This window comes from Aythya marila, assembly GCF_965140915.1.
Source record: "Aythya marila genome assembly, chromosome: 1".
NCBI lineage: Eukaryota > Metazoa > Chordata > Aves > Anseriformes > Anatidae > Aythya > Aythya marila.
The window spans coordinates 128,057,522-128,084,445 of record NC_139042.1 but is presented as its reverse complement, the minus strand read 5'-3'; the positions used below and the strand labels follow the sequence as shown (position 1 = coordinate 128,084,445).

General features: G+C 38.3%; 1 long non-coding RNA gene across 1 annotated transcript; it reads right to left on the bottom strand.

Moving 5' to 3' along the window:
* Window positions 1–97: 97 nt before the first annotated feature.
* LOC309875087 lies at window positions 98–26,744 on the bottom strand. The gene is made up of 3 exons (XR_014316976.1): window positions 26,035–26,744; window positions 2,839–2,969; window positions 98–407 (listed from the first exon to the last, which is right to left on the bottom strand). It is a non-coding gene; the product is annotated as an uncharacterized lncRNA (long non-coding RNA).
* Between the last annotated feature and the right edge of the window lie 180 nt (window positions 26,745–26,924).

Genomic DNA, 26,924 nt, shown 5'->3' with positions numbered 1-26,924 from the left:
TTACCCAAAGTATAAGAACTTATTTACAAAAGAGAAAGCACAGAGCCCCAGTGGTTTGGGGGATAAAAAGAGACATTTATTTATTTCCAAACAAAAGCTCAGGTAGTTAGGTCTTCTTGTGCCTGGGAGTGAATTCAAAAGTTTTGAATTTTTATTGCACTCTGAACACTCCTTTTGTAGTACTAAACAATTTCTCTATGAAAGAAACCTCCAAGAAGAACAGGCTTTTAACAGTTTGAAAGAAGAAATCCATCTCACTGAGAGTGCATGCTTCATGGGGATATCACAGTTATTTGTCCAGGTGAAAGTTTTTTCAGCTATTTCTGCTAACCAAAGATGATTTGAGAACAAGGAATAAATATGTTTGGTTTCAGTCTCTGCAACAGTATCTTCCCAATAGTCAGTATCTGCAAGAGGAAAGCAACCACACTTAGGTAATGCAAAAAACTATAGAAAGTATCAAGATAAAATCATTAGGCTCTACACTGCATACAGAATAATGGCTTAGATTCAAGTGAAAAATGCACCATTATTTCACTTTTCTTTCAGAAGTGCTAATATTAACTGAGTGTCACTAAGCATCATCAGTGGTTTTCCTGCTGGAAAGGTTTCCTTCATCAATTTTATGCATAATGAAACATCCTACAGGAAAACAGTATTGCTTCCCCTATTACTGTTCTTGCAAATTAGATTTTTATGGAGGGCTTTATTCTCTTCAGAAAAATAGGTCAGCTCCCCTGCAGTAATATACACGGTACAAGGCCTACCTATCTGCTTGCAATGAATACAGTAAATGTAACAACCCCTTCATGCTGAGCATTTTGACATGCAACTAATTCAACTGGTAAAATGACTATTTCCAATGGACAGATTTCCCCTGACCTCAGAGTTGAATAGAGGCCTAAATACTTAAACCCTTTTCTAATTCCAATCTCCCACTCTGAAAATATAGGCCAAAAATATCCCCTTCCAAGAGATTAGTCCTTGGAACTTTATTGGGCTTAAAGTTACATTCAAACAAACAATGTCCTAAGAAAAACAGTGGCTACTAAATAGTAAACAAAATGTGTTCCAAAGGCATCACATCATGATTACAATGACTTCAATTTTTCTATAACTTCTAAAATAAATGTATTTTCTTTATGTATTGGAAAATAAAAAGACATGATACATAAGAACATAAGAACAAGTTAAATAAATTGAAATATAAAGAATAAATTAAATAGATGGAAATAAAAATATAAAATAACTGTTTGCTTAAAACCAGTATAAAAAGAAATAGAACATATATTCCAAAATAGCTTCCTAGGCAGACTCTGTAAGACAAAACATGGGAAAAAAAAAAAAGAAAAATAAAATAAAAATAAAAATAAATAAAAAGGATTAATCAAAGTAGTTTCAATTACAGGAACTGAAGAATTTCTTTTCAACTGGGTCTGAAAGGGAGTGAGAACTGCTCTGACCATAAACATACACCTCAGCCATAATACTTTACAAACACATGCCTGACTTAAATCATGTGTCTTTAGATTGGTCATGATTTAACAGCACCTTTTTTCAATGTGTGTGCAGATGCTTCACTCCTTCAGGCAGCCTGAAAGGACAAGTAGGAGGGAGAACCCTACAAACATCTGTCCACATTCTGAGAGCTGCAGCACAGGGACCACACTGTCACCTTGCTGCTTGTCAGAGAAGGTTGCCCTGTCACTTGTTTTCATGTTCCTCAGTTGTGACTTAACATAAAAAAAGCCACATGAAATCCATTTGAAAATTTTTGAACTGAATCCATATGAAGTAAAATAAACACTTCTTCCTATCCCCGAATACAAAAGACATGTCTTCTTCCAAAAGAGATGTCTGTGTGTTAATCTGCAGTGAAAACTTAGTGCCAGAGATGGTACCCTTTGAAGTTAAAGGAGAGTTTCCTGCTGCCGTTATGATGCCCAGATTCGTGACTGAATTGAGAAATAACATGGTAATAGGCTTCCTAAGCTTCAAATAGCTCTCTGTAGATCACTCTCTTGTTCCATTGATTGTAGGAGGCATCAAGGTGACTGAGTTAGATGTTTTACTCAAATACTTCAAACAGCTGAACTGAAAACAGTGGTTCCCTATGAGGGCTCCTAATTCTGTTGTGACTAATTCTCTCAGCATGAAGTTCAGCCAGGATGGAGTGGTAGATTTGAGTAGAAAAATAGGGAATGACATCTCAAACTTAAATACCTAAATTTTCCTCTGCTTTTTCTACTTTTTTTTTTTTTTCTCTCTACTGAATTGTGTTAGCTTGAATCAAAGTTGATTTTTTTTTGTCAGCTTTCTTAGTATTTTTGTACTTTTCTTCTTTCTTTCCTGTTCCTGGAGAACAGGAAGAAACAAACAAACAAACAAACAAACAAACCAAAAAAAAAAAAAAAGTTGGAAAAAGAGAGGAATTTTAAAAGAAAAATTATTTCAGTTTTTGTTTTTATTTTAAAATTAACTGAATTTTCTTTGTAATTTAAAATTAACTTAATTTGACATATTCATATAAAATATAGAAATGATGAATGTTGCAAAAGTGGCATTTTTATACTCTTTGATTACATGTTTTTACTGTATGAACTTGATTAAGAATTGTCAGACTACTTAAAGGCACAAGTATTAGAAGTCCCTGTAAACTGGCATCCTGAGCCGTAATCTTTCAGAGCAGCATACAGAGGTCAGTTTTGAGCAGTAGAGCATCTACGGTATAATATAGTAGTGTATGTAATACAAGCTAGGATAACACAGAGTAAGAGATTAATATTCTGCATCATACTGTGCTCTGTTATTTTTATCCTGCTGTTTCTTTCAACTCACCGTCTCATGACTCACACCCTCCCCACACTGGAATTTCTGTCTCAGTCCTGTGGCTCATTGGTGTGCTATGGAAGACGATGCCGTGGAAAGCCATCTGGAGACCTGCACTACTGCATGAGCTCCAGGCCACTCTGAAAAGCACAGAGACAGAATTATTTACTGATTTATCATGCAACTACTCTGACTTGTGCAGTTTCTCTAGCAATCAGTCTTCAGTACTTGTGAAGGTTGAAGTTCTTCCTGTTCATATTGCCTTGGTAATGTCCCTAGATATGAAAAGGGTTAAAAAATTCAAATTTCTGGTAGTCTTAAGGAAAACTGACACTGTACAAAACCTTTAGAAAAATTACTAGCCTCCTCCTGTGAGGTGTTGCGGGCCCCTTTGAGACACGTTAATGAAATGCAGTATCAATAAAATAGCTGTTCATTACACATTTCTTGACTAGCTTTATCACCTTAGGGCATGATCTTAGATGCCACAATAGACAGACCATCAAGGATTTATGCTTCATGAACCCAAAACACAGTTACCTGATATGGAATAGTGAGAGCCATCCCTCACCGGCAGACATGTGATGAAGGCCAGGTCATAAGAGGAATTAGATGCTTAAACCCTTAGTAATTGCATGCTTAGGTACTGTAATACAAAATCCCATGCCAGTCTGCTGCAGTATAAACCTGTATTCACACTTCTTAAGGGACTCATCTTCTCGAGTCCTAGACTCTAGATTCTGTTGAAATCCAGAAATAACTAGACAGGAATCTGAGTATTATCAAATTCCAGAAATGACAGTGATCATAGGAAACACAGTTTTCTAGGCTATTTCCATTCCATTCCATTCCATTCCATTCCATTCATTTCTTTATGTTTCTGTTGAGTGTTAGAGACCTCTTTCAAGAATCAGCACTTTCAACTCCATTTTCCTGAGAGCATTTTCTAACCAAACAGAAGCCAAGAACAGAGAGGGTTCACTTCTTTTGTGAACTCCCTAGGTTAGAGGGAATACCTCAATAACATGTGAATTAGCAATTGGATACCATGTATTCCTTCAAGAATATTATAAATCTAAGGCTAGATGGTCATCTTTTCTCCTTTTTCATTAGGAGAAGTCAAAGAAACCTTGTCAGTGGAATATCTGCATCCTACCAAAAAACGACACTTGTATCAGGAAAGAGAATCTCAGGGCTGAGAATTCCACTCAGTAACAATATTTGTCTCACACAGCTACTGGAGCAGTGAGGTCTCCAAGGACTTTAGCAAGTATTTAGTCAGTGTTCTGCTTTTTTGCTGAGATGGTAGGTAGGAATGGCTTGGATATGGGGTAAGGTTAGCAGAGGGATCATTTGTGCTACAGTGCATTATTCCAGCTTTCACAAACAAATCTGCCAAAAGGTCTCAACTAGCCCTTTATCTATCCCTTTTAAATCATGTGGCCTCCTGCTTTTCCACTCTGTCAAATCTTGTTTTGCAGGTAACAAAACAAAACAAAATAAAGAAAAATATGTTTTATTCCTATCACTGTTTTGTTCTCCAAATTCATCTCGGGGCAAACTTCATATACTGTCAACTCAACTCAAGTCCTATATGTGGATTTCTGATGGTGACTCAGAGACAAGGCAACAAATCTTTTGTTGGTAACCTAAGCCAGCAGAGACATTTTGCTGCTCAGCATCCAGATGCCAGCTCAAGTCACCCATCACATCCTCTGCTCTCTCTTCTTGTCCATTCCCAATGTAGCTGGCTGCCTGGAGGGAAGAGGATGTGCGTGAGAAAGAACTAAGACTGAAGGCTTGCACATCTTCACCACATTCAAATGTCAGGTCTTCCATGAAGACAAAGGACAGAAGCTTCCCTCAGTCCACTCACAATCTAGAAATGTGACCCCAGACTGGTAAGTCATGTCATTTCTCTTGGATAATTCCTCCAGCTGGAGGACAATCCATGCAAAAGCCTGCGGAGGATATGATTAGTGACCTGAAATGAAGCCTGGGAAAACTGCAGTAGAAGCTTCCACTAGAGTCAGCACCTCAGGACAATAAATGATGTTGCAGTTTGATAGATGATTACAACAACAACATAAACCACCCGCTACAGGGTATTGGAGCAGTTAGAGAAAAGCTTGTTAAAGCAGCAGTGTCCTGCTGTGAGCAGCTGTGGGCTTTCTGTTCAATAGACAGGCTCCTTGGTACTACTGACTTAAACAAAACTTTTTGCTTGTAAAACTCACATCAACAATATTTTCAAGTAGTGCTGAGCTGCAGTCTCTTGTCCTGAATCTGTATTTGTTTGGAGCTGTTCTAAGATGATTATACGAAGTAAATGGGGCTTTTGAAATATCTTAGTTTTCAGGTTTGTCTTATCATCTGAGAGGCAAAAAAGTCCAGAAAAATGATTGCTCATAACAGCTGGGAAATCACTTGTAAACAGGAACTCTTCATTCACATCAGGCTGGTACTGTGTTGTTGCACTTCCTTGCACGTCTCATCCAGGTGATCCAAACACAAGGGAGGGAAGTTGCAGAGGCACAGTCCAGTGTGCTCACTGCTCACCGGTAGTTGACAAGCAAGGTACTTTTTCAGTGATTTTTTTTTTTTTTTTTTTTTTTTTTTTGAGGATGTTAGGTCTCAAAAGAGATATGCAGTATGGAAACATGCCTGTTTTACATGTAGTTCAGAGTTCTCTGGGAAAGGTTCTCAGATGGGACACTAGGTCTTTACAAGCTCTTGCAGACAATATCTTGAAATTCCTTCCTCAAGAAAGCTTATCCCACAACATGTCTCTGTGACAGCTGCTTGTACATGATTGATGAAATTATGTAAGGGCACTGTAGGCTGAAAGACTATGAGTCCTGGACAGTAACTGTACAATTGTACAATTGTTTCTGGGCCAGTCTAAACATGATGCTAACTAAAAACATGAAAAGAATGGTCTCACTCCTTGTGACTTCCCAAGGAAACAGCAAACACTCTTAAACATACACAAAAAAGAAATTAAAACGGAAGATTCCTGTGTCTTGCCACATTCCCAGACACAGCAGCCAGGTAGTCAAATGCAGCTTAAAGGTTGATCTACACTATTTTTTGATATGTGCTAGGCAGTAGATGTGATTAATTGGAGGAGTTTTGAGGGGAAGAGATGGAAGGGATGAGAACGAAAAAGCAGATTTAGAAGATATCCTCTTGGTATTTCAAACAGCCACTTCAAACCCCAAGTTGTCAGTATTCTAATGAGCAACTTGAACCCGAGTCTCTAATGTTGGTTATAGTCCCAAGTCACTCACACTGATTTGGTATACTATTCTCCTGTCAGAATCCTCTTCTCTGTCTGAAAGAGAATGCTGAGTTCAATTCAGATCATTGGGAAGTCAGTGGCAAAGTTCCAAGGATTTGAATAGAATCAGGGCTGGGCCTATTGTTTTTGAGACAGACACTGGTAATTATCTAAACTGCACAATTTAACTGCCACAAAAAGGGTCAGATTAGCTTTTCATTTTCATGCATGCTATTTAATTAAATCAGCCCTGATATGTTCATTAATATGAGAGTGATCATCCTGAGGCATTGCTTTTCCTCTGTCCCTGCTTTTGCCCAGGCTATGTGAGGGCATACTTCTCTGTGAACTAGGAATGAAGACCAGGAATATAATAACATCAGAAAAAATAAAGAGTCAGCTGAAACAATACCATCTACCTCAACACAAAGAAGTATTGGGCAGGTTTCTGGTCCTAAAGCTACCAGCTGCAAAGGCAAATTCAGGCTGGCAAGGCAATGTTGTGTCTGACAGAATATAACTTCAACAGGTGTTGCTAGAGCCTGTAGGAGGTGTTGTCTCTCTGAGCCTCACAGAGGCTGTCAAAATTAGCAGGACAGCTTGATAAGGCAGTCTCACTAATGTCTTTGCTAGTTGTTCAAAGAACAAGGCCATTCACAAATTGAAAAGAGCAAAGGATGAAACCGTCTTTCAGCAGAGTCTCACACACCCACAGCCAAGACACACAGATTTACTTTCACTGCAACATTTGAACATCTCCAGAGAAATAAGATTATTGAGCTCCAAATGGCTAACAGACCCAGTCAGTGCTCAGTGGAGTCCTTTATCATTCATTGTTGCTCCTCATAACTTAGAGCATTCACTAACCTATCTCAGCCTCCTGAAGCCTACAGAAACAAGTAAATCAAAACTTTTAGATCTCAGCAGATCATAACATCCTATTCTGTATTCAGGGGACAATTTTACAGTGAATGCAGCAGTCATTTATTCCTATTGAATGTCCACTGTCACTGTCACTAACACATCTCTTGTCATCATTGGTCCATGTTGATCTTTTCTTGAACATTTACATTTCCTCTGGAGAGGTGGAAGTGAAATAAAGTATCATGCCCTTCCCCCCCCCCCCCCCCCCCCCCTTCTTCTTTTTTAACTATTTGGGACAAAAAAGAACTTTGAGGGCCTTCAGAAGGAGGAAAAAGCTAGATGAATATACACCTAAATGGCCAGTAAAATTTATAACAATATCATGTATAAAGAAAAAATATTCCTAAGCATTACAGGGATATAAATATCTGTATACATTCTGAAAAAAAAAAAAAAAAAAAAAAAAAAAAGGCTAGAATACTTCTGGGAATGTCTATGCAAGCAGTTCAAAGACAAGATAGCCAGAATGTTCAACAGAAGCATTCAAATTTGAATATGCCCAACTCTCACCACAGTGAACATCCAGAAGACCTGGCAGCACCCACTTTGGGTAAGTGCTCCTCTTCAGTTCCTGCGAAGGACTACCAGTGCAGACACAGCCTTTACTACCTGCTAAGTGAAGGTTTTGATCACTATGCAAGCTGCAATCAAAGCTATGAAGATGCCAGGGTGCATGTGGAAAATAAAATGAAGCTGAAAATGTCATGCCGCCTTTACATTAATTAGTGGATCAGCACCATTTAGGATCCTGTGAACAGATTTAGATGCTGGAGTTCAAAACATATGAAAAGGCCCCCAGAAAATATGCTAATGGTCCAGGGTCTTGATCAACCATCATATGTAAAGTTGTAGAAAAGACTGGGTTATTTACTTCATATAGGATATAAATAAGACTTTCGGCAAAATGTATGTTAGAGAGAACAAAGTAAATCAGACTAGGACTTTTTGTTCACTGAGAAAAATATGCTAGGGACAATCAATAAAATATGTGTCAGGAAGTTTAAAAACAGGAAAAGGAAATACTTTTTTACAAGGCATGCAATTAAGCCATGGAATTAGTGACACAGGAAATTGTACAGGGAAAATACTTAACTGTATTCCAAAGGGGCAGGATATTTAAGGGAATATCCAGATTATCCACAATTATAAGTTATAGACAATAAAAACATGGAATCAATGGCTATTCCAGCTATCTTTTCAAATCCTTAGTATTAGTGTGGCTATGACGCTATACAATGTCTTTAAACATCACTTTGTTACTTATAACTCCTCAGATAAGTTTTCTTAAGGAAACTCCCCAGTCCCATTTGCCTCAAATTCCTCCTGCCTTCTATAGCTCCATTTTATCCAGGTTAAACATTATGCACTGACAGTGACACCCAGCCTTAAATAGTTCCATGTGATGCCTTTCTGGAGAGCACAGAACCAATCTGAATCATAATTTAAGTTCAGAGATGACAGTGAATAATAATTATCTCATCCTTAACCTTTTGCAAACTGCTGTCTCTGTGTTTTTTTTTCACTCTTTCTGAGCAAGGTGCAGACACATTGCTATTCCATCCAACTGATAGTAGGAAAGTTTACTGAAATCAGCAGGAGTGCTGCTTAAACCCGTATTTATTGAAACCAGTAGCAAATTTTCCATTAAATTCTGTAGTAGAGTATCACGCCTTCAGAGTCCAGATACAATTCAAATCAAATAAAAATAGAGCAGACATTTCTCTGACCCTAATTCCAGGTCACCAGTCTGTTTTGCAACTAGGAAAGGTAAAGTATTGTTCATAGCTCACAGGATTAAGTTACTCTTCATTCAATAGCCAGGAAATTTGATGAGAGCTATGACATATCTGCATATTGAGCAGCACAGGTCATTCTCAATTCTACCTGTACTTCATACTGGCTCATACTGATTGCATTCAACACCTACAGATGGCAAAAGGAGTGCATTGTAAAATTATGCCATTTGTTTACAGCAAATTATAAACATGGCATGGCAGTTTGTCAATGATTTTCAGTCCTTTCAGACTTATCAAATGACTCTTAAAAATGGGGATTTTATGTCTAGGAAAAAGTCATTTTTAGTCTGTTTAGTCCCTGCGCAGTCATTCTCCTTTAAAATAATAAAGTTTAAATTTGTTTCAATATTCTGATATGGACTTAGTTATATTGAGTCAGACTTACCTTTATTCCAAATGTGTTTATTTACAGAGGTGTATGTACCACTTCAAGTCATCACACCATCACACATCAGATCTAGCTATTATTCAGATTAAGTTTTCAAAGTGTTCCCATGTAAATGAAGCCTTACAGCTTTTGAAAAAACCTATCTCCGACATGTGGTCTTTCTCTACAGCAGGAAAATTGCTGTAACGTCCTAAGGTCTGATGACCCATAGTAATGCCCATATCACAGACACTGCATTTTGCCCAAACAAATGTAGCTGCAACCAAAATAGGCCAAAATTCTATAATGTAAACTGCATGATGATTCTCAGAACATGTATATATTTTGGCAATGCCCCAGCTACACTTCTGTCCCTTCTTATGATTTATAACCTATAGAAGTAACAAAAGGTAAAGAACAACTATTTGGGGATTTGCCTTTTCTTCCTTTCTCTCTTTCTTTCTTTCTTTCTTTCTTTCTTTCTTTCTTTCTTTCTTTCTTTCTTTCTTTCTTTCTTTCTTTCTTTCTTTCTTTCTTTCTTTCTTTCTTTCTTTCTCTTTCTTTCTTTCTCTCTCTCTCTCTCTCTCTCTCTCTCTCTCTTTCTCTCTCTCTTTCTCTCTCTTTTTTTTTATTTCTGTAAAAGATGCTTTTGTAAGATATTCCTTGCTTTTAGCCTGTGTGCTTATAGAATTATTTTGAAAAGCTACTAGGCAGATGGTCCCCAAATGTGAGTTAATAACTTGTAGGTAGCTTTTGGGGAAGCTTTTTGAAATCCCTTCATGCAAAATGATTTTACAAACCGCGTGCATGCCATTCTTTGACTATTCTAGCAGACTTTCACAATGGTCAAGAGAAAATAGCAGATTATATTCTATTTGTATTGCAGCAGATTGTTATATTTATTTTCCAATGATGCAAGAATATAAAGGGAAACAAAATAATTCACAAGGCTTTTGATGAAGATTTTTCTAAAATTTTGAATTCCTTACTGGATACAAAGTCAGGTTCTGTGTGCCTATGCTCCTCTTCTGTAGTCTTTCTGCAGTATTTATTATCATTCAAAAAAGGCTGTTTTTTCACAAAATGGAATAGGCTGAGGATTTGACAACCATGAGTCAGACTTCACAGCATCATAAGCTTAATTGAAAAAAAACAGATTTCAAATGTAGAGCTTTTCCTGTCTACTTTTGCATTGTTACATATACTGCATTTTTGCATAGTAATAACTTAAAAATGTTGCTAGTGTTTGATCTGGAGAGAATTTTACCATTTTTTTTAAACAGATATCACAAGAAAGCCATCACTACAATGACGACAAAATGCTGTACTCTTTCTTAGCAATGGCAACAGACCAAACACCTTCTAATTCCCCCACAAATTTTCCATATATGAACTGATGAAGTTTAAGTGCCCTGACTTCAGGATGATCCATAATTTCAACCCAAGATATTACAAATAAATAAATAAATAAATAATAGCTAAGAGCTCTGAGTTGATAGTTACAATGATTGAACCTTTTCCTCAAGCATAGCAAAACCTCCTACCAAAAGGGAACAGGAAATAACACTTTCTGGACTGAGCTAAAGACTGAAGGTTAAGGAACAAACTTCATTGTACACTCATGTACTTTCTGTGCTGCCTTATTAGAAATCACATACTGTTAATACATGTATATCCATATTTCCTTTTTAAAATCCCCAATTGCTTCACTTCTTACAGCTCTCACAAGGAGAGGATGAGAGAAACAATACACCAAGGCTGTTAGATACATTTCTTACAGCATTGTTGGAGGTGGTGAATGCAGAATCAGTAATGAACACTGTATGAGAATGTAAATAAAACAGATCACAATGGCCAGTAGCAGAAGTGATAAACAAATTTGTAAATTCAACAGCAAATTGCATATAACAACTATTCTACTAGATGTCACTAAATTGACAGTAATTCTGGCCAGGTATACTTAACACTTTCATTTGAGTTTATGATTGTAAGACATGTTGGCAGCAAGTGTGACCACATGGTACTTAAAATTAAGATATTAGTATCCCATTCAGGAAATACATTCTCTGTCGTGCACCCTGGCACTATGTGACCTTGGGAAAGTAGTTCAGGGCCCAGTTATGCTTTTCAGGTCCCATTTTAAACACAGCACAGTAATATTTCTTGCTTTTCTTACCATCTATTCTCAAAGCAGGCCATGAAGTCCTATCCCATAAAGAAAATGCCACCAGTGGAAGTAATACGTATGGATAGTTGGTTGGTAAGTAGGGAGGAATCAATAAACTCTCTGCATAGTACTTTATTCTTACAAAAGGAAATAGGACGAGCTGTTATTCAGTTCCAGGAAGAAAACAAGCTGCAGCTAGCACTACTGCTGTGCATGGATGCTATGGGGCATACAAACTAATCTACTTAAACTCAGCCTTTTTAAAGTCTAATACTAAAGAGAGAGCTTTCTTGAAAACTCTTTCCTAACCCTCCAAGCACTCCACTTCAATGCAGCAGAAAAGAATACGAGTTTTGGTTTCAAGATTTTGTTTCCTCAACTTGTAAAACACCAGGATGGCATGAGACAGACCATGACAAACCTGGCCACAAACTCACTGAAATCAGGAGAGGTCTCTTGGTCTCTGCCTGTCTGTCTCTGTCTCTCAGTTACAACGGACTTTAGGAGAAGTTAGAAGTCTGAAATTTGTTCTGAATGTACTGCTAGAAGAACGTAAGGACTCTGTCTAAATATGCTCTTATTTGCCATATTACTAAGCACAACTCTGCTTCTTGCTGTAATTCTATAAATGGCATCTAATCAGTATTTGCTACATTTCAGAGAAGTCCATGAATACATTTTTTTAATAATGTATTTCATTCACTATGTCCTTCCTGTATTCATAGAGTACGATTTTAGGAAAGCTAATGCAGTAACTTTTCCCTAAGAAGAGCAGTATTCATTTGGCTATCTTTTCTTTGTGCACTCAGCTACCTTTACAAAAGTTTTAAAATATTTTTTTTAAGGCTAGAGTCCTGCCAAATTTGCTTTAAAACAGCCAAGACATTCAAAAACTACAGACAAAAGACAAAACCAAAAACACAGAGTAACTAAAAAACTCTCCCCTTGGAAACAATCGAATCCTTTTACAGAATGAATCAGAATGGATCCAACTCAGTTCAACATGCTGTCTTCTGTAAGGCTGATATACTCTATTTCTGTGGTACTCCACACAGCAGTTGCAGAGAAGTCCTAACATATGTCAAAATAGCTGTACCTAGACTTTCTGCTCAGACCACCAATAAGCCACAGTGTCCCTGAGTGGGGAGCCATCCATAATATAAGCCAGACCAGGGAGCCCTGCCAAGGACAGAATATGCACTCCACAACACACGGGCTGGTATGTGCAGCACCAGGCACAGCCACATCCACTCGGCCTTGTCAACAAGTGAACATAACATAAGGTAAACAGAAAAGAGATGATGATGAGATGAAGCATTCTGGGCTCTGGAGACTGCTGACTCTGCAAAATGTTCTCATGCTGGGAAAACAATGGTGCATGCTTCAAACATGCTACCATTCATCAGGGGAGAGGGGAGAGCCAGCTGCACAGAATATGCCAAGCAGGGCGGAAGAAGAGCTGCTGATCCTATTGAGCACTGACCCATGGGGCAATTCAGCAGATTCTGCTTCTCACAGAGGCAAGACACAGCCAGTCAGCAGACGGGGCTAAGCACTGAGCTCAGCTGGAGCTGAGGTCCTGCCACTCACTGAGCACTATTTTGCCTCAGTGAAAAGCACCAGCTCCTGGCCCCAGGCTCCTACAGAGATCCAAACTCAACAGAGCCAGCAACACAGCGGGAGTCGCCTGCAGCCCTGGATATAGACATAGCCAATCTGCTCTCAGCAAGCACTGATATTGTACCCTTAGGGTATATCCCGTGTTGGTTTAACCCATGTACAATCCCCTGTTCACTTAGGGTGGTCTGCTTCTCCTTGAGTAAAGAGCAGCATTTGACCTGCACACCGTGAAAGACTATTATTTGTTAATGAGACATTTGCTCTGTTGAGAACAGTTAAAATGAGCATGCTGCAAAGCCTATGAAAATTCACATTCATAGCACTACTAATCAACTGCACTCATCCTCCAAATTCTGCCATCTCAGTGTGAAATGAAAAGGTTGGACTCACTGCAAATCAACTCAGCTCTACACTATTTTGTCCCAGTCACATCAGCACCGAACTAGAAGGAATAGCCATGGATCAGGAAGGAAATTTGTCTGAACCACTTTGTTTGTTATCCTTGCATGTTAAACCTTGGAAAATCTTTTGTTGTTGTTGTTGTTTGTGTGTGTGTGTGGTGTTTGTTTTTTTTTTGTTGTTGTTGTTGTTGTTTGGTTTTTTTTTGTGTGTGTGTGTGTGTGTTGTTGTTTGTTTGTTTGTTTTGTTTTGTTTTGTTTTTGCCAGGATCTTTTGCTGTAGTTGTGCCTTCCTTTGAGAAAGATGCTAAATCATCTGTTTATCATTTGGTCTGAAAGGTGAATAAGTATCTCCTAACAGAATCAGAATCTTCTGGAATTCCCTTCTGCTTTTTTCTTAAATTGAGAAGGCACTCCTTGAACACACCCAAGTAGGTACTTCATGAGTAAGACTTCTTTTCTATAAAGGTACCTGGCTCATGTCTCCTGTTCAGCAGGGACTCTAAAACTTTACAGAATCAGCCATTGGCAGAACTCCCAGGATATTTTTCCATTTGCACATATTTCTAAAAATGTCAGCACCAGTCTAACCATTCTCATCTGGGAAGCCTGACATCAGACATGCATTAGCCCAGGAAAAATAAATAAATAATTAAATCTAAAATGAAAACTCCTTCTTAAAAGGAAAACAAATTCAAAGTATGTTACACTGGCTCCTGTCTCTGAGTTCTATGCAAATAACAGGAGGAAATTTAACAGTGTGCATTTACACCCATTATAATTCAATTAGAAAATCAGATAAAGAAGTAGTATGGATTTGGGGGATAAAGAATGGATGGTATATGAAATTAAAGACTGATTCTTGAATGCTTGGGTTAATTACCCAACAGCAGAAAATAAATAAATAAATAAATACAAAAATAAAAATCCCAGACAGAGTTTTAAGAGCCATGCTCTCTTTGCAGTCCTGGAATTAGAACCAGACAGCTAGATAACACTACATCTAGCTGTGGGAGAGCTTCCCCAGGGAAGAAGCATTTTTGCATGAGCACTTTGCTACAGACATTGGTCTCCCATTATTGTCTCTTCCAAATGTGGGCCCTTCACACACCTTCCCAGCATTACCTGCTAGGAAATACATATAGATGAGCAAGATGTGCTACGCTAAGTAGCTAGCTAAGTTTGGACAATAATCAGTATTCTACCTCACACTTTCTTCTCCCCACAGCACATGTTCTCAACATGCTAACACTATAAGAGAGGTCTCTGCTTTGTTTAGTCTGTCAAAACTCAAGGGAAAAGGACATGACTGCAAACCTCAAGTCTATATGAGTAGGACTGCTGGAACAGAACAAAAGTTGGTTTCAGTAGGACTAATTCACAGAGTGAACAAAGGGCCGGATGGAATCCTGAAATATTTTAAATATATATCACTCTGCCCATAAACACTGCAATAATGACATCACAACTTCTCTCTCCAAGGCTAATTATTAGAAAAGCCCCTTCTCCTTACCAGCTCCCATAATGATTTTGGTCACTTACCTCTGTGAAATGTGTTCATCTGATTTGTGTCAATATGGAACAATGCTAGGGCCGCATGATATGATGGAATGTGACTTTCTGTCTTACATACCCTTGTATAACTACAAGTCTAAGAAAAACTGAGTGGTTAATGTATATAGTTCTTGTATTTTGCAAAGGAATGGTCCAGCAATTCGTGTCAATAGGGGATAAGAGAACAAAGGGGTTTCAGAATAACTGCTAACTATCGTGACTATTGCATGGGACACTATGCAAGTCTCTGATATCTGACCAAGAGATTAAGGAGAAGTGAAAAGCTGAAGGATGACTAAAAGACAAAGCTTGCAGGGGATGCTGTACAAGTCTCTGACAACCGGCCAAGATGGACAAGGGAAGACAAGAAAAAAAGCCTGGGAGGAAGACTACGAGCCTTCAGCATAAGAGACCCCCAGAGGGACCCCCAGAGACTGATACGCATGCACCAGTAGGAGAGTTCAGATTCCAGGAACTAATTATAATTAGTTCCCTGCCTTTTCTAGAAGTAATAATGAATATGTAGGAGCCTAGGAGCATAAAAACCAGCCGCCTGATGTAACTTGTGTGTGTCTTGGTGGAGCAGAGACTCCTGGCGCACCCAGCGCTGTTTGCTTACCTCTATTCATTTAATAAATTGTAAAACTTTGATTGTAATCCTATGTGGGACTTAGCCATTTGTTACACCTCTAATGTGTGTTTGGTTTGAATTATACTTTTGACTTCTTGTTTTGTTGTTGTTGTTTTTTAATATCCATTTAAGAATGTGTTCTGTCTCTAGGTATTGAATAATTCCTAAATATGATTATTCATTACTGAAACAGACTTTGAAGACTGATGCCCTGGGAAGTTTAATGAAACTTTCCAGGTGGTGGATCTAGGCATTCCAGACCTCAAGTTCTCACGGTTGCATAAGACATAAACCCCACAATAAGCCTGCCCACTCATTTGCTGGAGTAAAACCCCCTCCACAGCAGAAATTCTTCAGAATATTTGTTTAAATTGCCATAATTGGACAGGTCTCCAGCACTCAGAAGTCTTGTCCTGCCAATCCTCCTAGAAGGATGACAAACTCTGTCAGAAAACAGAGACTAAGAACAAAACTGAGTCATTAGAAGAAAGACTAGGTTTACTGGAAGATCATAAGTTGTTCTGTCTACAAACACTAAAACAATGAAATCCCATCGATACATTTACCTGCCCTTAACACTTCATTCAGAGTGACTTGCTTCTTACCTATTTGTTGGGATGGCTGAGGTCATTAACATCTTAAATTATTGCAGTTATTGTTGTCATGATCTACAAATTACCACATCAGAAAAGATCTGAAGTTGAAGTTTACTTCTAGACATCACACTTCCTTCTCAATCTGACTAAATGTAACTAATGTTCCAGTCCCTGGCAACCACAACAGAGCAAATGCTGCCACACAGATTCTCCTGGAAGCTACAGAAGAATTCTAGTGGTGGTTCACTCTACCCCTGTGCTGGGTGCTCCACTGTTTTACAGCACTGGAAGCAGTAACAGGTACATGCACTTGTAATAGTTTTGTTTTCAGTATTACATGCAAAATCCTAATGCTTTGTAAGAAAAGCTTAGCAATGCTTTCAGACCAGTCCTTTCCTGCATGCACATATTTCTGAGGCTATCTCACATGGATTTAGAGAAGTCACAAACATTTGAAAGCTAACAGTGGTCAGAAAGTATTTACATATTTTGACCTATCACTAATCCCCTCTCAGTTTGCAATAAATTTAGGACCAAATTTAACTTTTTAGCATATATGAAAAGGAATATAAACCTAATCCACAGTGTAAACAGAGTGGACCAGCACAGAAGTATCTTCAGTTACAAGCTAGGCAAATATCTGCAGATCACTTAGGTGAGGCTGACCATTTTGTTGAGAAGGACACTGGCTTCAATGAGATCTCTGTAGGTCTCCTGCTGCCTGAATTTCTTTGTATTTTTTATCTGTATTTGTATTTTTATCTGTGTTTTCCAATACAGTCTGCCATATAACAAGAACAGATAATGTGCTTGGCCACCAGAGTCTTTATTGTACTACAGTTCCTAAGCAGAATTACAAGGTGCAGTGATTGACACACAATGGATAGCTTACAACAGGATGGTGCATACAGAAAAGTCAGGCACACAAAAAAGAAAGCAACAGTATCCTGTTCTCACTGTCAGATTCACGTGTTCTCCACTTGCACTTAGGAAAGTGGGGGACTTTTGTAGTGACTTTTAGTATATTTGCTTATACACAAGTTCACGTGGAAGCAGAATTAGATGTGAACAGAACTCTGCAGAAATAATTCTGATCAGTGAACAGAGACTGACTATTGTTTAAGGTTAGAAATTACCAACAGGTGGAATATGTAAAGCTTTTTAAGGTACTCCAAGAAATTGTCTGAAGGCAAGATACCGTGCAGTATCAAAGTGGGGTGTACTTCTCAGCCCTAAGTGTGAAACAGAAGCTATTTAATGGACACACTGCACTTGTCAATTAAACAGTTTGAGGAAATATTCCTGGGCAATTAATCCCAATCACCTATACTGTTAAAAGCTTCTGGTCACACTGGCAAGTCTGTACAAAAAAGCTCTCTCCCAAATACTATCTAGGCACAATCCGGGAATTAGCACAGGCCAGGAACTGAACCCATTAGGCAATCTGCTTCTGGTCACCTTGTTATGGAGGGAAAGAGCACAGGCTGCTATATGCCATTTGGCCTCAGTGACAGAGAATGGTCCTGGGAGCATTTCATTTTCTAATATAGATTTAGTCAGGATGTCTATGAGAATTCATATCTCCGCCTCAGTGGAATATTCAGCTTCCTTACTAAAAAGAACCTACCCCATTTTCCACTAGCAGGAAGCAGTGCAAATTACATTTTAAAAATGTTTCCAAGCCATCCAGAGTGTTTTCCCTCTTATGCTCAAAAATCCTACACTCCTCAGCCTCTGTTCTTTTATCAGTATGCATCACTGAGATCACTCTTACATTTCTTGGAATTCTTCTAGCATCTGTTTAAAATGGTTTCATTTTAGAACATCAGTCTGAAATTCTCAAGATGAAAAACAAAACAACAACAAAAACAACACACCAAACCCAACTAGAACGAGCTTGTGGGCATTCTTTTATGCAGTCAAGCAAATTCTGCATCAGACTGCAGTATTAACTATTAGAGAAAGGTAACAAATAAAAATAAGAAAATGCTAGCTTCTTGTAAGTAACTTTTCCCCATTCTGTAATATTAATTATCACCTTGGCCGTAGTTTACCTGTTATAAGCATTGTAACCTGTGAGTTACCTGAGTGAGTAACCTGTGAGTTACCTGAGTTAGTAACCTAATAGTGCTCTTCTGTGCTTCATCAGTCATGGGGACAGGGCCACTAAAGAATCAAACAGCGCTCTTCTTGGCTCCAGAGGAATCTAGACTGAAATGCCTTGACTACTACACTGAGAGGTTCAAGGCTTCTCTAAACATTCTACAAACTGACATGAGAGCCACTATACTTAGTATGTTCACAAAAGGTCATTCAGAGATACTGTGTGGGAAAAGTGGGCCCTGGGAATCTGACTGAAATTTTGATGTTTACTGGGATTTACTCCCTGAGGCCCCCAACAGGATGCTGGTATCTTCTTAGGATCTACAGTCTGGATCTCCATAAATAGAGGTACCTGCATTCTTTCTTTCAACACACCGAGTAGACTTTTAAAACATGATCCATTGAGATGCTGTGTAAGTATTTTGCCCAAAGCTGTAATACAGAAGCACCTCTGGGAGCCACCATTCCTTTCTGAGGCAAATGTACTGATATCCCAGCTATAGATTCCTTCTCTTCCCTATGTTTCTTACTTGGCCCAATGAATCTTACTTCCTGCAAAACACAGTGGGTAAACTTTAACTGGAAGATACTACTTCTCAGAATTGTTTTCACCCTTCAGACCAATCATTTCTTAGCATCAATTCCCTTTCATGGCCAGAATTTCTAAGCATGTTAAAGATTATATTTCCTAAATAGAACATTCTGAGAATTAATTGCGTAATAATAAAATAATATCAACGTGACATTATTTTAATTATTTCATTATTTTATATTACTGGAGTACTACCACAATAACCTTTCTTGTCTTTACATAAGGCAGCATTGCCTTGAAAATTATAGTGCTTTCTGAACTGCGGAACTCATAAAATTTGCTCTGAAAATTAACACTTAAGCATTCCCTCAATTACACCCCCTCAGATTTTCAAATAATTTTAAACAACAGAAAAGAAATTCTAAGGCTACACTGCTTAAATAATTCAAATCATGTTCAGCTTCCCACTCCCCCACCCCTCCCAGCTGCATGTATTTCTACGTACAACTGAACAGAGAAAAGAGAGAAGAGCTAGAAGAGATTTAACTATGCCGAACTTTCTTGAGAGAATTCAGTATGGAGTATCTAATTTGTGTTAGAATCTAAACTAATCCCTATCAACTCTGGAGGGAGCAAAGAAAACCTTGGAATGTATTTCCAGGGAGCTACCAAGTACTAGGACACCACCAGTGAAGTGCTACCACACAACAAAGGAATTTCAGCCTTACTGACCTCTGCTCCCTGCATATACCTCAGACCTTTAGACAGAGGTGCTATCAATTAGTATTTTTAAATTGTACTTCTTCTTCCAATATCTTCACACAAACTGCAATCCTGGATCTGTTTTTATTACACAATTGTATTCTCATTAGCAGAGCTGCAAGGCTTCATTGTACATGTACTCTGTGTACTCCTACATGATACAGACCACACAGCCTCTGCTACCTGGACTTGGTTGAGGCCATGAACTGACAGAAGAGACTGCATATTTCAACTTTTATCTCCCAATTGGCTTCCTTTTTAAATTTGAGGAGGATGGAATACTCTTGAGACGAGTACTGTTATTGATTTCCATCAAAGGTGGCTTCTCTAGCAAGATGTTTTCCTACGTCAACTTCAAACACAACTAACTCTAGCAATGTGTCCATCTCAAACTGAAGGGAGGCAGCTGTGGAATTACCAGCAGTAATCACATCTACTATGCACAGCAGTAGGACAGCTCTGCCAGTTACTGCTTTGCAGTAATGACTGCTATCACTACCAAATGGACGGTGACAAAAGTGAAGGTAAGAATGCACAGTGAGGTATTAATCCAAAGGGTAAAGGCCAGGGTAATCTGAGAATGGAATAATCAAAGTTGGAAGAGTGAAGGATCAATAGAAGGCAAAAACATAATCACTTCTACTTGTAGAAGCAACTCTTCATCTCGGATCTTGTTTTTTTTCAGTTAATATCTGTGAAAATTGGGGAGCCCTCAGCCTCAGTCACTCGTGTGAGAAGGATTGCAATGGGTGACATAAATTATAGAGGAGAAAACAACAACAAACATGAAAGAAAGGCAGTTATCTCTGGCTGTTTAAAGGCTGCTTCCCACAAAATAGCAAATGACAGTATATGTGGCGTATTGTAGTTGAAACACAGAAATGAGATCCAGCATGTCAGAGAAGTGTTACAACCTGCAGTGATTTCTTTGGAAACATCCTCCTGATGACAACCAACTTGTCTGAATTACTAATACAGACAACACTTTACTTCTAAATTCTGTCTGGATAATTAATTCTGCAGTAACCATACAGGCCACCTGTGCTGTAATGCTCTGTTGCCAGCTAGGAAGGTTATTAATTTTACTGTTAGACGAAGCCATTTCCAAGTCATGTCACCTCAATGAAAATTCAAAGTAACATTATTCTACTGGAAAAGGTAACCTTATTTCCATGCCAAATAAGGAGAAAATTACAAAGGCTGTTGCATCTATCTCTTCCCAAACAAGCAGATCCACCTTTTTTTTTTTTTTTTTTTTTTGGATTCACCCAGGTAAAAATGAAAACAAAATTCAGGTATATATCCTTAGCAGAAAATTTCTAAAGAAAGCCTTGAAGATGGGCATTCAAAGCTATTCCAAAAATTAGACTAGTTACCGATTGTGCCCTAGGAATGGGATTTTAGAATGCAGAATGGACAACTCATTACTGTTTTGGATTCACCACATTGGCAAAAAGATGTGATTACTTTACAGAGGCCACTTGAGTTATAAGTTCAGAGGAGAGTGGCCCATCGGCTACTACAAGCAGAGAATCTAGCATCATGCATTTACAACAGTTGAGAACATGACAAAGTTAAGTAGTGATGACGTTGTGGTGAGAATCTAGAGCTACAATCACTGGGTTCAATCCTTAGGTGTTTTCAACAAAGCTTATAAACATGCTCTCTTTCAGTACTTATGGAGAGAGAAGTGTGCTTTTCTTACACCAGCTGGTACTACTGAGAAAAGAAGGAAGAAAATGCCTCCAGGTAAACAAACCATCTTCAATGCATTAGTTAACAACAACTCCAGGTCTGCCTATGGTTTTGCCTTTTTCAGCCCTGGTAAAAATACAATATGGATACCTGGGAATCAAGAAATACCAAATAAGGACACTATATTAGATTACACAAGCAAGGAAGCACTGCAATATTTAATGCTAATTGTGTATGCATGCTGTTATTTTTCTTTAAATAAGCTATTTTTCTTTGCAACTTCTAATTCCAATTAAGTTTTTAGTCATATCATTACAAGCTTTACTTTTTTTGTATTACAATTGCCATAAATATTCTTATTTCATATAATTAGCCATGATTTTAATGATACAATACCCATATTTTTCACAATGTTTCATCATACAAATACGGGGGATATTCTAGCAAGTGGACCCAAAAGTAGTTACTGGAGAATTTCCATGTTTATTCCTGGTATGAGTTTCCACAGTAACATCAGACAGCATGATCCAAGTTCAGTGAAGAGTATCAGCACACTTCGGTCTCAAATTAAGGCAAAAGCAACAGAAATCCAGTAAGGTAACAAAGAGAAGTGAGGAGCAGTTAATGCATACAACAAGACAGTGAAAGAAAAACTTAGAAAAGTTACAAATACACAAAACGGCCTTGGGAGAATGCCTTGGAAGAATGATTTTAATGGCTATAATATTATAAGGATCTTTTCTATTTCATTTTAAAAAATTAACTAAGTTAGCTTAACAGAGGAGGTTAGTGAAGTTGATGGTCACACAATGACAGCTGCACCAAAAGCAGGAATATTCCGTTAAAGTGTTATCTCACAGTTTTCTTGTTGCTCCTCTATCCTGAACAGGATCAATCTCATTACTAGTGAGATCTTTCCAACACGTTGACCACCATACAACATACTGACCCTATACTGGGCAAGTTGCAAGACCAAAGTCATTAGGTCTATCAAGCTCTCTTTTCATTTTTCCATAAGTACGGTGGCAATCTGTCTGCAGGACATTGTCAAATTTCACTACTGAGCATGATATCTTGCCAAATGACCCAAACAAATCTCTGCTGGGCAGCTACATTACTCACTACGGCTAAGCAGAACTGTTGCACACCACTAAATGGTCTCCCTGTTTTACCTCAGAACTAGCTTCACTGATGTGTTTCAGAAGAGAAAAGCTTTTTACTTATGTATTTTCTGTGAGAGAAAGTGCACTGGTATTTCCTTTGTTACCTATTTTGAAGTGGATGGAAGCACAAGGAGAAGCAAAGCTACTTCAGAGAGTGCTCAATGTGCTGTGACTCAACAGCCCTCATCACCACTACCACTACTGCAAGAACAGCCTCAGAGAGTGGTGTTTGCAACAGGAGAAGCCGAGGAACAGTCAGCGGAAGTGCCATTTTCTCTTTATATAGCCCAAATAAAAATGAAAGAGGGATTTGTTCATGCTGCATTGTGGCCCCCTCCAGATGGGTCCCAGTGCACAGATGCTGGCATTCCGTTCTTAACTGTAGAGTCAGCCAGAGACATGCAGGGAAGCAGAAAGGGGACCACAGAGTGAATCCCTCTCCTTCCTCCCTCCCTCCCTCCCTCCCTCCCTCCCTGCTTCTGGTGATCTCATGTTTCAGATGTCCCAGTCCAGCCAAGCCTACTTACATTTGTGCCTCTCCTAGCACCCTCCCCTATGAAAAACCTGGTCTTCCCTTCTGCAGCCTTTTCTCTTACACTGCTTGCATGTATAAGATCATTGTACTTTTGTTCATAAAGCACTGGGAGATGAATGATGTTATGTAACAGTTGCTGTTTTATCATTTTTAGAATGATGGAAAAGTAAAATGGGAATATAGACTCCCCTTGGAGCCATGCTGAGCAACCTAAACTCGTGTTAATGGTGACCCAAAAGAATATTCAGTTCAGCATCCTCAAAATGGAGGGGTAATGCATTTCAGTGCATATTGTCCTGCCCAAGATGAAAAGCCATTAATAGCTATGGCATACAGGCATGTGTGGCGTGAGGAATCCTTTGTGACATAGCTCCTAGACAAAGGTTTATAAAAATATGTTGTTTTCCTTTTATTTATTTATTTTTAATGTTTACAATGAATTGTTATTCATTAAGGCCTGATATCTTGTGGATTGTGATATTTCAGACAGGTTTATTCAGATTTCTTTCAATTCCAGATCAGCTAACATAAAACCAATTATGGTTTGACAGATTTCCTTCTTGAAATGTGCCTAGATTTGGCATGCACAGCCTATATTTTCTTCCTTCTTTCACGTTTACATGAACTTTCTCAGATTTGATTCTCTTTTTCCTCTCATTTTCTTTCACATCATCAATTTGCATCAACATGTTACAAGGCTTCTGCACTGTTTGTATCCCCGGCACAGAGATACATGGTGCCTACTAAACTCAGTGAAGGAACTTGACAACAAAATTAACCAGAGTAAGTGCAGGTTCTTGCTGCTGGAAATGCACAATCTTATCCAAGCCAAAGTGCTAATTCTTCATGAAAGCAGTCCTGGTACTCAGTTTACAACTGATCATGTCAAGAGTACTGCTCTGATGAATAGCGGCTGCAGGGACAGGCATTCTTTCTGCAGTAAGAATCTGGTGTTCTGATTCAATGTCTTGCAGCACCACTTGTTTTCAGACTCACAAACTGTACCAAGTACCTAAATATTTGCACTGAAGTCCAACAGAAACTAGTGGCCCTAAGGTTTCAGCAAGGTACTTATATCATCTCTGAGTAACATTCTCCAAGATCTGTGCAACCAAAATGCTTGCTGATTAATGTTTCACTTAAATATGTACTTAAAGCTGAGCCCATAGTAAATGCTTTTCTGAACTGTACTCTAACCATGTTTCTGGTTGTATTACTCAGTGCCTGGCATCAACCTCTCTCTTTAGAAAGCATATCCTTTACTGTCATATAAGCCAACAGAAATTATACATCTTTGTAAAGGTGTCAAAGCTGAGTTCAGACTGCACTTAACAACTAATTTAAAAAGCTATGCCACACAAATATTTTCAACTACATTTTGAGAATATATTTTTGTTGCTGTTGTTGGAAAGTTCTGTTGTTTTATTATGGAAAAACGATGTCCAAACTGAAGGTTGAAGAATGATTTGAGAAGCCAGCATCCAACCTTGTGGAAAAATCAGATTTTTGTGCTCTCACAGAGCTTGATCTTGATTAAGACAAATTCTACTCTAAGTTATAGCAGCAATCCAGAGCATACTGGCTCCAGAGGGAAGTTAAAGTTTTCCAGCATCTTGCTAGAACAAGTCCTGTGGTATCTACAAACACTAATTGAGGTTCAGGAAGCAGTCATGACAATGTAAGAGTTTAATGCCACTGAAGGGTGAGGATTTCAGTTCTCCCTGCTTGCTAACTTCTCTGAACCACTAAGGTTCCCCCTCCTTCCTTGCACTGGCTTTGGCATTCACTTGCTTTCCAGCTCACTAATTTAACAGAAAACTATCTACTTTGGTGCTGTTGTTACTGTGCTGGATTTTCTGCCAGAATAGTGAGCTCAAGAGCTCCTAGAATAGGAGGCATCACTTGCACGTGCACTTGTACAAGGACAGAACCAGTTCATGGTAAGAAAAAAAGGGCACAAAACAGAAGGAAGAAAAGTGATAAGCAAGGAGGGAAGCCAGGCTTTCCCTTTCTATTAGGAATGAGGTTTTAAGACTCAGTACCAATAGGCCTGATCTGCTTTCACCTACATCACTTTTACACCAGTGTTTCTCCACTAATTGCAATAATTTCTGTTACATACCACTTTCAGATTATTAATATACAAAAGCTTTAGCCACAAGCAGGATTGAACTGTTAAACAAGGGACTGTATTTACACAAAGTCTCCCTGCTCTGACAAGCTGACAGTCTAATCCACCACAGTGTGTGACTAGAAGAGCTAACTATAGAAGAGGAAAGTGGTCAGGAATGTGAGGGTAGTCATCAGGGGAAGACGCCACCAAAACGTCATCCTGCAAAACTCAATGAATTGTTTAGTACTTATTCAGGTGAGTTAGATGGATTTAATCACTGAAAGTCAATCAATATACTTCCCTGAGTGAAAAAGCTTCATTCTAAGTACATCAACGATCTAGATCATGGCGATTGCAACAGGCAATTATATCATTTCTTTGTTCCATTTTAGATTCAACCTCATCAAAGGGCTAATTCTGCACCTCACCTTGATGCAAAAAAAGACTTACTAAAGCACAGATCTGCCCAAATCTGGAATGCACCTGGACTGGGCACTTTGTTAGTCTAATGCAGATAGCTTCTTAGAATATTACAATATTATTGTCCATCTAAATAAACAAGCAAAACACCTAAGAAACCAACACCCAAAATTAATGTGAAAGAGCCAGTTCTCTGTTTTCAGATTCAACCTCCTCCCCACTTCCCTTCCCCCTCCCCATATTTTGGTTTTGGGCTGAGATTTATGTAACAGTTCTTCACACTAAACATGAAAAATTCTACTTGCTTGGCACTCATCATGACTGTTTTACTGAATAGGAAGGAAAATGTCATTCATTTGGCCATTATTGTTGAATGGGCATGGTAAGAGACAAGTAAGCATAAGTTGTGTCTGGGCAGAAAATGTTAAAGCACTGTTCAGCAAGGCTGATTTAAATTTACTGCAGTGCATATATCTGAGGTACTTGCATAAACCATAATCCCGACTTAATATTTACCTAAGTGATAGAAAAAAAATGATAAAAACGAACCTTGAGTGTTGACAATCAAGACTCCTTTCTCCTAGTCTTCCAGTATCACCGTACTTGGTAAAGGCATGAAACATCCTTCAGCAATACAACAGGAGATTGAGGGGATGAGATGTCCTTTGCAAGAAAAATAGTAACACAGCGCCTTGATTTAAAGAAGCAATTTCATGTCAGTCTTCACTAGTGAGTTGTACAGTGCTGTGTTATCAGGATGAAGATAATTTCTCATTCATCTCTCAATGACATCTTAACTGTAATATCCACAGCACTGAAAAGATTTTGTTTGGAAACAAAGGAAAACAAGGATGTGTTTTGGTGAAAGGTGATGCTTTCCATCTGAATCCGAGGTATATGCCACACAATGGTTATTTCAGTAGTGTGGCAAGACATTATATTCTTTAAGTGCCATCCATTTCCAGTCTACAATAATTAATAACAGTGAGCTATGTACAAAAATGGTATGGATACATCAAGGTGACTGGTACTTGTGCCAAAGCAATCTGGAGTGTAGAATAAAGGAGTAGTTTTGCAGATACTGCACTCATATTCTACCTTCATGTTACATCTATCCACTCCCTACTGTTTTTGATCTGTTGTGCACTTGGATCAAATCTAGTCACAGCAGACAGTACTATTTTTCTTTTGGTCTCAAAAAGATAATGAAAGTGTAAAACTGTAAAACTAAATAATAATAATAATAATAATAATAATAATAATAATAATAATAATAATAATAATAATAATAATAATAATAATAATAATAATAATAATAAAGCTGCACTTTTTTTTTTTTTTCTGAGGGGACAGAAAGCACAGGACCTAATATTTAGAAATTCTGAAACAGTAAGGTAATTAATAAAATTATTTATAAAGAAGTATATCTGCAATAATTA